This window comes from Miniopterus schreibersii (assembly GCF_964146895.1).
Source record: "Miniopterus schreibersii genome assembly, chromosome: 3".
NCBI classification, from domain to species: Eukaryota; Metazoa; Chordata; class Mammalia; order Chiroptera; family Miniopteridae; genus Miniopterus; species Miniopterus schreibersii.
Window position 1 is genome coordinate 41,783,266 of NC_138103.1, and position 12,401 is coordinate 41,795,666.

General features: G+C 39.0%; 1 protein-coding gene across 1 annotated transcript in view; it reads right to left on the minus strand.

Annotated features, from left to right (window-relative positions):
• Positions 1-12,401, minus strand: part of KCNN2 (potassium calcium-activated channel subfamily N member 2) — a 316,290-nt gene that overhangs the window by 224,353 nt on the left and 79,536 nt on the right. Inside the window, exon 3 of the mRNA XM_081133858.1 lies at positions 403-488. The gene's annotated coding sequence lies outside the window, so the exon portion shown is untranslated. The remainder of the gene's footprint in view (positions 1-402; positions 489-12,401) is intronic.

Consider the following 12,401-nt stretch of genomic DNA (forward strand, 5'->3'; position numbering starts at 1 on the left):
TCATCAGAAATTATTCTTAAAATTTAATTAAGAATATATTTATTAACTGGAGAAATATTTTTTGAGCATCTTTTACATGGTAGTCACTTTTCTAAACACAAGGTGAGACTTCCCAGGGATTACAAAGACAAACAAAAGTTACTTTCTGTTTTTTTCTTACATTATTGAAATTCCAACTGTTTATCTTCTCTTAGTATAATGATAGTCAGCTAGTGAGAGAAACAGCAGTTAATAGCTAAAAAAGAGTGAGTTCCTACATTGGAGATACTTGAAACCATAGGCAGAGAGAAGAGTCCAATTGAAGTAAATCCAGCTGACCTAATTTTAACAATTTTTTTCAATAAAATCATCACGTTTTACATTTGAGTTAAATGCATGTATTTTACTACTATTTTTACTCACCACTAGTGCTTATATCCCACTCCATTCCTTGGATTCACTTTTCCTTTTGCTGGAGTCCATCCTTTTATAGTTCTCTCAGCAAGAATCTGTAAGAAGTAGATTCTATTAGGCTTTGTTTATCCAAAACTTTATTTATACTTACTCTTGAATGATAATATAGTCCTGTATAGAGCTTCCAGTATTCCTTTCCCCTCAGCATTTAAAGGTTTTATTCTATTATCTTCTAGTATTAACACTAGGGGGGAAATAAATCTCAGTGTAAATATTGCTACTTTGTAAGAAACATGTAAAACAAATCCTAATTAGATTCTCTCATTTTTCACTTAGGGCCACACCATGTACATTTCTGTAATTCTTGCCCTTTACAAAGGAACATGGCTAAGGGAGCAAGCGGGGGGCTGAAAACTAGGTCAAAGGGCACTCACATAAGTTATGAAATTAAAGGACAGCAAATTTACATCTACTGTCTAACATAAAAGTGCAAAAAGAGCTTCTAAAATTTGAAGGCTAAGGTGACTTTCAGTTGATGATAACAATCATCCTTCCCATCTTATCTCTTACTAGAGGCGCGGGATCCAGGAACTGAACCGCGCAGAAATACCTGGTGGAAATTTTGATGTGAAGAGAGAGCGACTCAAGGAGAGAAGGCAAAGGGAGGTCTGATTTGTAATAGTTTTGTGCCTTGGTTCTAATCGGATTATTGATTTAACTACAGTTACTACACTTGGCTATTTTTCAAAGCCTAGAGACAGCATGATCCCTTCCTGCCTTAGAGTTTTAGTCCATAATCATGTTGGAAAGGGTTTAGTGTAACTGAGCATAAGGAATATGTTTCAGAATGAAGAAAAGTAACTCCTCTGTGCTATTCTTTATCTAGCTTCTGTCTCCCAGCTGAATATAAAGTATACGTTTTCTACTTTAAAATCACCCTTTAGAAATTGTCTTCTTATCCACTGTGGTAGAGAAGGTGAAAAGTGATTAGAGTTTCTATCCTCAGACTAGATCCTGGTTATAGCTGACAAGTCTATATTCCCATAGGAATAAAATCTTAATGATTGCTATCTTGCTGGTTTCCTCCACAATACAAAGACACTGTGAACTGACTCTTTCCGAAAAATGAAAATATTTCATTAAGTGTATCCAAGTTATTCTCTTGACAAAGTCAACTATTTCTGTCACTAAACCAATGCATTTCTTCCCCTTCCCAAGCCCTTAGTTATGGGAAAGTGATCAGTAAGCCTTCCCTCTGATCTCGGTTGCAAATGAATAATACGAGAGATAGTGTCTAATTATTCATTTGGAACTGATGACACCATCTGCTTCTTGTTACCAAAGCCATGTGGCTGTAACATAAAAGTTAGTCATTGATGACTTTACCGAATTACTCCTTTGGATCAACATTCGGGTTGCCTTTAAAATCTTCCTTCGGAGGAAGTTTTTGTTGTTGCTGTTGCTTTAAGTGTTGAAGTGTTGAAAGACACTCAGGTTGTAGCTTTACCTCGTCTAAATTACAACTGCCAACTTGGTGCCATTAATCCATTTTTATTTCTCATTCTTTAGAAGCAAGCATTCGACCCCTACGGGGCTTACCAATGCCCAAAGGAACACAGTGAGGAGCACAGGTAGAAACGGCAGAAGTTGGGAGGAGACCTCCACCTCTTCTTTACAGGTGTGCTACTAGTATCTGTCCTTATGTCTGTCAACTTCTTCCTTTGAGGTAAGTTCCTACACCTGAATACCTATTCAAGCTTCGCAATGTCTGTGCATTTGTTGAATCTTTGCCTAGTAGCAAGTGTCATAATCTTTCCAGCTGGAGCAGAACTCAGCTTCATTACCAGCTGTTCATTATGTCTACTTTTAAAAAAATTAAAATAGGGGCAAGGGTGGACAACAGGCCAAATTCAGTCCATCATCTGTTTTTGTAAACAGTTTTTATTGGAACACAACCATATGCATCTTTTACACAGTAGCAATGGCTATTTTCATGCTACAATGGGAAAGTTGAATAATTGTAACAGTCACCCTATGGCGCACAATGCTAAAAATGTTGACTAACTGCCCCTTTACAAGAAATGTTTGCTGACCCCAGGTCTAGGGTCCTGACCCTATTTGTTCAGGACTTTCTCTTCCTTTCTTTCTGTGTGGCTGTTCTATGGCTTAGCTTTCTCATCTGATCCTGTGGACAGAAATACTACCTATCTCACAGGGTAACTGTGAGGATGAAATTAGTGCATGTAAAGCACTCGGCACAGGTCGGGGAAGCACTCAATAAATACTAGTTAGCATTGTTAGGGCTTGATGTCCTGTTTCAGACTATCTATTTGAACTATTTCTTGTGAAGCGGTTCATACAGACAACAAGAATTTCAAACCTGGGTTCAGTCTATACAGTGCAGCTTATTACTTGCACTATCTTAAACAAGTTATTGTACCATTTTTTCTTATCGGTGTAACGGGGATGGTGATGACTACTGTGGCGGATGGATACACAGTGAACTACCACGTAAATGTGGGAGATCAAACGCATGTCCCCTTCGAATGTATAATTTAAAAGGCAGTAAAAGAGTAAAGAGCACAAACTCCACAAAATCAAAGAGTGCTGGTGGAGAGATGAAAGCAGATAAGAAATGCCAACAAATATTTGCAAGCCAGAAAGCAGATTTAAGTGCTAACTGGTCAGGGAAAGCCGAAAGCTAACAATGGATAGTGGACAATGGGGGGAAATAAAAAGCAAGCCAAGCCACACTTTAAGAAAATGGAAGAAATGGGAGGACAGGAAATCTCAGAAGGTCTGGGGGCATTTGTATAAGAGGCCCATAGGCAAATACACGTCCCCCCATGTTATGTCTTAAGACTGGAAGTCTGGAAAGATTGGACCAGGGGCCTCTGAACTTGACATTAAACAGGGATATGTGCAAGTAGAGGTTATAATACTGAAAACAGGGAGGTTAAGTGGCAGTGTAGATTTACACGCAGAAATTCCCAGCCTCTTTTCCTACTTGGCTCCTAGAAAGCTGGCAGTTTTATGTTCCCTAGGAGGAGACCAAATGATTTCTCTGTAGAGAAACGTAGTGACACCTGAAACACTTGGATATTCTGACCAGAGAGGACCTGGCTTCACATCACCACTCTGCTGTGTGGCTCAGCAATCAACAAAGCTTCTAATGAGTTCCTAGTACCTCATGCTTACACAGACATTAAAATAAAGCATCTAGTATGAATGATACCAAGCCAGACAAACGTTAAAAAAAGAACATGATAGAAACAAAATTTCAAAAACAAAATAAAACTATCAGAGAAGACTTAAAAAATACTTCTAATTGAAATCCTCTGCAAGAAAAGAGTTATGTTTATACCTGTCAAATACCTAGAATAGAACAATATGAACCATCAAAATAAGAAATAGCATTTAGTAAGAGTTACTGTGCATATCAGAACAGTTTGCAAGTTGGGAGCTTTCAAATTTAAAACCAATAGGAAGCCTATGGGCATGATGTTACAGGATAACTTGTAAAGTGAAACTGAGGACTTTGTTTAACCTTTACAGGGATGGGTTATTACAACAGGGGTTTCCAAATAGCAGGGCATTGGTTAAAAGTGATTATTCCATACCAATTTTAAAAAGATGACAAGTCATCCGCCAGCGTGGCTCAGCGGTTGAGCATGGACCTATGGTCCAGGAGATCAAGGTTCGATCCCCAGTCAGGGCACATGCCCAGGTTGCGGGCTCGATCCCCAGCCGGGGGCGTGCAGGAGGCAGCCGATCAATGACTCTCTCCCATCATTGATGTTTCTCTCTCTCTCTCTTCCTCTCTCTCTCTGAAATCAATTTTTTTAAAAACTTAAAAAAAATAAAAAGATGACAATTTTTTCTTTTGATTATCAGACGTATTTATAAAAAATAGCCTAAGCTGCCCTAGCCAGTTGCTCAGTGGTTAGAGCATTGGCCCTCAGACTGAAGAGGCAACCAATTGATGTGTCTCTCTCACATCGATGTTTCTTTCTCTCTCCCCTCCACTCTCTCTGAAAAGCAATTTTAAAAATTATCCTTGGATGAGGATTTAAAAACAGAAAAAACATTAAAAAAACCTAAGTTTCACTTAAGTTCATGAAATTAGCTGGATTTAGTTTTGCTTCTGTGGCTTAAATGGTTTTGTCTGCTCAGGGAATTCTCAAGTTCAGTCTGTTTTGTTTGTTTGTTTGTTTGTCAGAAGCCCCCATCCTTCACTGGGAAGTTAGATTCCTACAAGTCAATAGAAAGCTCCTGGCTGTGCAGACAGCACTGTATCCTGGAATTCTGTCCATGTGCCTACTGAGGCTAAAGATTTAAGGAACTTGAAGGAAGGATGCCTTGTCTTGGCTACTCCTTTTGACCCTTAGTAGAATCTTACAAAAAAAAAAAAAGTAAGTAGAACAGGGGTCTATTTCTCAAAGACTAAAGTATATGTAAAGATTTCAGGGCCATAACTATGACTGACCCCAAGAGAATATAAGGACACAAAGATCATTAGAATGTGGGCTCCTCAGGACAGGGACTTTGTCGCTTTCATTGCTTTATTGCCAGCCCTTAAAACAATGGCAGGCACATGATACGTGATTAATAAGTATTTGCTGAATGAATGACTCAGCATTCATTCCAAGCATTCCTTGTCCAAGCATTTGGTTAAATGAAAATTGGACGAAAGGACACCACTTTTCTGGAGTTATATTGCCAGAGAAATCCAAAGCCTTTCAAACAATGTAGTTTGGGTAGAGCCGGCTCCTCATCCTCAATTCCAGGGTGGTCCAGTCTGCATTTTATATGTAATTTTAGCACACCCATTAAGCCAAAACAGGAAGCTATAAGAAAAAGAACACAGAGATGAAGAAACAGTTCTTAGAAATTAAATACATGATGGTAGAGTATTAAAAATTCAGAAAAAGTTTCAGAGCATAAAGTAATCTTTAATAGATCAGAAAAACACACAAAAGATAAAAATAGGAGGAAACCAGAATTCAAAGATTAATCTAGAAGAGCCAACATTTTAGTAATAGGTCTGTGAGGAACAAGTAACAGAGATCATTGAAAGGAAGAAGATTTTAAGGAAAAATACTAGGACATTTCCCAGAATGAAATGAATGGGCCTGTCAAATCCCCAGCTTGATGTTTTAAGAAAACCTTATACTGAGACACAGCGTGGTAAAATTTCAGAACACTGGAGACAAAGAAAAGTCCTTAAAACTTTCCGAGAGCAGCAAGACCAACAGCAGTAGTAAAACAAATGACAAACAGTGAATTGAAGATCATAACAATAGCAGGAGCTAAGAAAACGAAGAAATGCTTCCAATATTTTGAAGGCAGTGGATCTTTAATCCAAACGCTCTACTTAGCCAAACTATCGACCAAGTGTGAAGATAAAAAAGGCATTTTATGAGTGCCAATTATAAAACACACACGCACAAACCCACATAAAACCCCCACACAAGCCCTTTCTTGACCGTTTATGGAAGGATGTGCTGAATAAGAGAGAAAAAAGGTAAACTAAGAAAGAGGGAAATGTGTTATCTGGAGGCATCCTGGTAGGAAGGATGGAAGAACCTCCCTAAGTGATCCCTAATTATCCCTGCCACTGTTCTAAGGGCTGACGATACAGCAATGAAACAGACAAAGCCCCCGTCCCGAGGAGCCCACATTCTAGCCATCTTCGGGTCCTCACTTTCTCTCGGGATCAGTCACAGTTACGGCCCTGAGATCCTGACATACACTCGGTGGGTTTAGTCTTTGAGAAATAGGCCCCTGTCCTCCTAGCCTTCAGGGGCTCTCGTTCTTTCCAAAACTTGCATCTTTTTGTAAGATTCTACTAAAGGACACGAGGAGTAGCCAAGACATAAACAGCATCCTTCCTTCAGATCCCTTGAAAGAGTAAATAGGATAAATTAAACCCATGGGCAACATCTACAACGAGCGGCTCACCTCTTGTACTTCTCTTCACTCCCAGTAACTACAACTTTGTTTGATGAATGATATGTGGATGTTTCTCTAGAATTAAAATTGAAAAATTACTGTAGTATTATACATAATTTTTTTCTTTGGTTATATGAATAGTAAAATTCATGCAAGTCATGTGTAGGAAGGTATGTCTGTGCAGAAAAACATGATTCCATGATTATTGCTTGATGTCCAGGTGCTCTGCAGAGTGTTCAGTGGAACGTTTTCAACACACGTAAGATGCTTGTCCTTATGAAGACTTAGGATAGGGCTGGTTTTAAGGTCTGGCTGTTCATGGGACCATCTAAGGAGCTTTTAAAATGTACTGTATGCCCTACCTTACCAACAAAATGTGAATTATTCTCACTTTGTTTTAATCTTTGAGATCATGGTGTGATGTTGGTAATGCTAATCTTTACAGACTGAATACGCCACGTTAAAAAGCCCGGAGCCCAGTGCCAGCCCAGCCCAGCGCTTAAATTCCCACAGGAAAATTTGGTTCCCACATGTGCGTTGCCTACATGCCAGCCCCTTCTGGGCTTTATGCATGATTAAATCACTGACTGAGATGGGGCTTTTCGTTTAATAACAGGATTTGCTGTCACTCTGATTCTGAGATGAGACTGCATTCTGTCCTCTCAGCGTGTAAATGGCAGAGCTGGGTAACTTTGCTGTACTGGGTATCACTGGAGAGACGACTGTCATTTAAGAAAAGAGTTTAATGTTTCCTTTCCTAAAACTGCCCTCATGTGGTAAATATAAGCAAACTTAATGTTCTTGAAAGTCATCTGTGACAGTCACACTGTATTAGGAATGCTACTTTTGCATTCATTTCAGGAGCAGCAACAAAAAAACCTTCCTACAATGATTTAAAAGGGGTGGGAGGTAAGACAATCATGTCCCCAAATGAGAGCTGTAATAAAAATGCTTAAGATGCTGGAAATCAAGCAATACTCATCTATAGAGAATTTATAGTTCTTTCTGCAAAGATCACTCAATATAATATATATGGGTATAGAAAGTTGACCAACAATTCATGGCCATAGAAAATGCATGTGCAATGACAAGAACTATGGAATTACATCAGTGACACACTAATTTCAATTTTTTCTTTCACAAATTAGAAGACTTTATCCTAGGAAGGGTAAGATCTGTGCAAGGCACAGTTTATTCAGCAACAACAACAAATGTCCTGGGTACCTATTTGATCTATTGACACTGTGAAGTGGTGAGAGAGTGAACAGCAGGAGGTTCTCTGCATGTTCAGAGAGCAGTTACTCTGGAGGCCTCCTCTCAGGCCAGTATTCTTTCTGCTACATATGGAACAAAGCAGGAACTTACAGGAGCTAAGTCACAAGGGAGTTAGGCACAAATCCGCTTCCCTCAGCTCCAATCAAGATCAGCTTTGGAGACACGATCCATGGCAAATGCCCACTACATAGGTGTTGAGTAAAGGGTCTATAAAAAGAAAGAGGAACATGGTAAATATGCACTAAGACTGATTGGGTGGGCACACAGTGGGAAATTCTAAGTGAGAAATACAGACGAAAAGGTTCAAATCAGGAAGGAGAACTGTGGTTCTGTTGTCCAGTCCACACACTGGCTTGGCTGGATTGGAGGGACTTGTGGTTAAGATGTGACACACGGTGAGAGGGAAAACACAGAATGGGACCAGGGCCACGTAAATCCTCAAGCCTGAGGCTGTCATCCTCTTACTCTAGTCCATGGATGAAACAGAAGCGCCAGGGTGATATGCAGGCACAAACCAGGACGACAGGAGTGTTTTATGAGGGCTGCTCTGGTCATGAGGAGGAAAGACTGGAGTCAAGGAAGGGAGGCAAGGAGACCAGTAGAGGAGCCACTGCCCCGTGCTGGCGAGCTATGGAGGGTCGGGAAGGGCTAGGGAGGGTGACCATGGCGGGGAAAGAAGGAGCTATTTCAGAGAAATTCAAAAGAAAAATAAGGACCTGCATTTTCTACTAAAACATTAGAAACTCATCCTGGAAAAAGAAGAAAAGTCCTAATTTAAGATCTCTACATGTGAGAGTGCATGCATTTGGAGCTGACAGCTGAAGTCACAGAAGCAGGTATCTTGATTAAGCAAGTTAGCAAATATAGTAAAAATGTTCTGATTCACATTCGACTCAGGAATTCTTTCAGAGTTTTCTACTTTGTAAAAATAAAAACAGAACACAACAACAAAAAATACAATCAAAGAAGGAAACAAACTCAGCTAACTAGCATTTATGAAAACTACGCCAATTTTTATGAACTTCGGTCTTGAAGTCTTTCCTTGAATGCAACTGTAAAAAACAGCTACTGTGGGAAGGCAACGACTGTTTAGTAATAGTTAATGCATTAACAACCCTACTTTTGAAAAATAACCAGATAACCCTGTCCTTTTCACATCTTCCCCTTTCTAATTATAATAGAAAGCAGATGGCTTTGAAAAGGAATTAATTAGGCAATTTTTAAAAGCCTATAAGTTTCATTAGTTATGGTTTATGATATATTGCTGAGAGCAGTTAGAATATGGACATTTTAAATTAGGTGTAAAACATTAATAAAGATGTATTGTTTGTAAAATAGAGATTATCCCTGAGTTACATTTACATCTTCATTTAACTCAGATTTAAATTAAGTCCCCAGTGGTCCATTTTGGGGTGGGGTTTTTTTCTGGTTTTTTTTTTTCCTAAGAAATCTTCTGAAATCTTATTCTAGTGATATGTTCTGCTTAATATTCCGTTTACCTTTGGGATGATCCTATTGTTTTGCTTTCCTATTCCAGCTATAGTGACCAAGGCTCATTTCTTTTAATTCAGACTTTTATTCTTTTTTTTATAGGTTATTTAATACTGCAGAGTAAGGCAATTAAGCTACAACCCAATGCACTCTAAGCAGCATGAGAATGATCCAAAAAATGCAAAATGAAGTTAATGTAACATAAAAACGACTGCAGCATATAAAGAAATCATATTACTGGCAAATTCTTTAGTGCCATTAGGATCCACTGTAACGTCATTCAGCAAATTTAATATCTTCAGTGTCTTTCTTACTGGGTGATTTTAACCAGACTATTCTCAAATGCATTTTAAAATATTTTTTTAAAAGTTAGAACCTCAAGTTTAAATATATGTCCTATTAGCTCCTCGTGTTGCACAACAATTAAAATTTAGTCAATTTTACCTACAGGCAAGCATGAGTTTTGCCAAAGCATAAGAGTAGCCTATTGAATTAGAAAAAAACCGAAGAATCCTCTCATGCCTTTGCCATCATTTACACTTGCTTCTCCCTGCTGGTCCACAGCTGACAGCAGATGCTGTCTCCTCAATATCAGACAATTCAGCACATTGTCTTCAAAATGAGTATTTTGTGCAAACAGTGGCTTGAAGTGATCTCTTCTCCTACTGAGTTTTGAAAATTATATTATTAAGGACAAAGCAGGTTATGCTGTAGTAATAAATTGGCCCCAAAATCTCAGAGGACTGACACAACAAAATATATCTTTGTCATTCTACGTGTCTAAAATCGGTAAGCCCAGAGCTCTGCTCCACAAAGTCACTCAGGCGTTTGGAGGCTCCACTATAATGTGACACTGCCATTAAAAAAAAAAGTAACTACAGTGTATGTTGTGGCAAGGAAGGTAGAACATGAACTCTCATCCTCATTTTCACTGCTATTTCCTGACAAGGGAACCTAGGAGACTCAGGAGAGGGAAAGGAAAAAGATGTAGAGACCTGTCTACACTGTGAAACTACCTCTCCTAAGAGCCAGCACTGTAGGCTCAAAAGATCACCCTCAGAGGCAAGATAACTGACTGATTTTGGACAAATCACTTAGTTTTTCTGGGCCTTAACCTACAAAATGAGAAATGTAGATGAAATTGTGGCAAGAGGAACGTCAGGATGTGAGAATCTTGTCCTGTCACATGAGGCCAATGGGTGTAGATGGTGAGTTTCACCATGTTGTAAGAATGAACTTACAAAAAAAAACCAAAAGAGCTCCAATGCTAAAATAGAATTAGACATTAAACCCAAAGGGACCAAAAAACTTAAAACTCTCTTCCTTCCCTCATCTACACTGAGCATCTTCCACCCAGCAACTAGCCTTGAATAGGGGCAAACATATAATGGCTTTCCTTTCCTGTCAAGTTGGAACTTCTCTGTTAAACAAGGATGCTTCCAAAGTTTGGACCCAATTAGAGTGCTCACAAAATAAAATAGGAAAGGTAAATAATGCCTCTTCCTCATTTGATATATAATATCTGATATTTATGATTTCTAATACCAAATAAGATATCTAATAAAACCAGGACTCTTCAAATTTTTCAGGTGAAAACTGAGTATTGTAAAATAGCAAGAACTCACAATGACAAGATGATTTTCTAGAACTCAGAATAAAAAGGAAAGGGGGCTCCATTACACTATTTCTCTTGGTAAGAGTTCCATTTCCCACCACCACGCCTGCTGTTATATGGACATGGGGAAAGGATTGTATTAGAAAATGATTGGAATTGATAAGAGAGACCTGGAAAATGGTTTTAATTTGGGGGTTTATAAAATATTTAGGAATACCTCTTTCATTGAAGCATAACCAGCCAGTCTTTGCTTAACTAATCTCATGATAGGGGCAAAGCCCTGTGTCCAGTAAAATCAGTTCTGTCATGTGAATGATTTCTGCCTTAGTTTGAATTATACCAGAACCACAGGGGCCATGGCTACTAGAGAGAAATATAACGGATAAGTTATTATAATTATAAAGCTATACGTTATGTATGGATTGCGGGTAATACCTTAGCTTCTGTCTTAAATCCAGGTAAAATCAGAGTCCAATATCAGGCTTGGCCTGAAATGTAATACCATGCAACCAGAGACTGCACAAGCAAGCCAAAGATGTTATGCTTTGACTGAATAAGGTGCCAAGATCTTGTCCCCAAGGTGCTGCCTGAGGAAGCTCGCAAACCCAGGAAAAACAACAATTTAGCTGGTGCAAATTATAAAAAACCATAATTATTCATAACCTATGGAATTTGTTCTAAATGTTCTACAGCACAAGAACATCTACTAAATCTCAGTAAGAAGAGTAAGAGCCAGTGGCATTTGAGCCATGACCCAGTCCATTATACCCATTCCTGGCTCCTGGGAAGCTCTACCCAGAACATGTGCAGCCAAGAAGACAGAGAAACTCCCTCTCCCTCCAGCTCTCAGTTTGATGCTACAGTTTCACCTCAGGAAAGGTAGGCTTCTGGAATTTTTCATCTGCAAGCCCCATGCTGCAGAAGCCCTATTCCAGGCAGGTGAGGCCCAAAGGACTGGGTCTGTACTCCCCCACCCAATGGCTACCATTTGTAGTGCAGATGCTCTATTCCAAGTGCTACCCACTGAAAATACTGGGGCCCTGATGGCCTCTGCCCCTACTCGCTCATAGGATATAAATTCCACACTGAAAGGGACAAGGCGACAAGAAGCAGAAATCACAGAATTGAAGGGTAAAAACAGGCAGTTCAACAGTGAGAGCTGGAGACAACCCCACCTGCAGGAATGGGTAGAACAACCTGGCAGAAGATCAACAAGGAAATAAAATGAACAATTCTATAAACCAATTAGAACTGACAAGTCTCCCTAGAACACTCCACCAAACAATAGAACGCACATTCCTTCCAAGCCCCCATACACAGAAAAGTTCCAGAGTAGGCAAAATGCTGAGCCATAAAACACATGCAATACTTTAAAAATAATGGAAATAATAGAATGTGTTTTCAGACCACATAGGAATTAAAGTAGAAATCAATAACTGAAGGAAATTTGGGAAATTGACAAGTATCTGGAAATGAAATACACTAATAACCAATTGGTCATAAAAGAAATCACAAGGGACCTTAGAAAATATTTTTGAAACATGACAAAGCTTATAGGATGCAGCTAAATCAGTGCTCAGAGTGAAATTTCTATCTGCAAATGCATGCATTAACAAAGAAGAAAGATCTCAATGAATAACCTCATGTTTCATCTTAAGAAACTAGAAAAATAAGA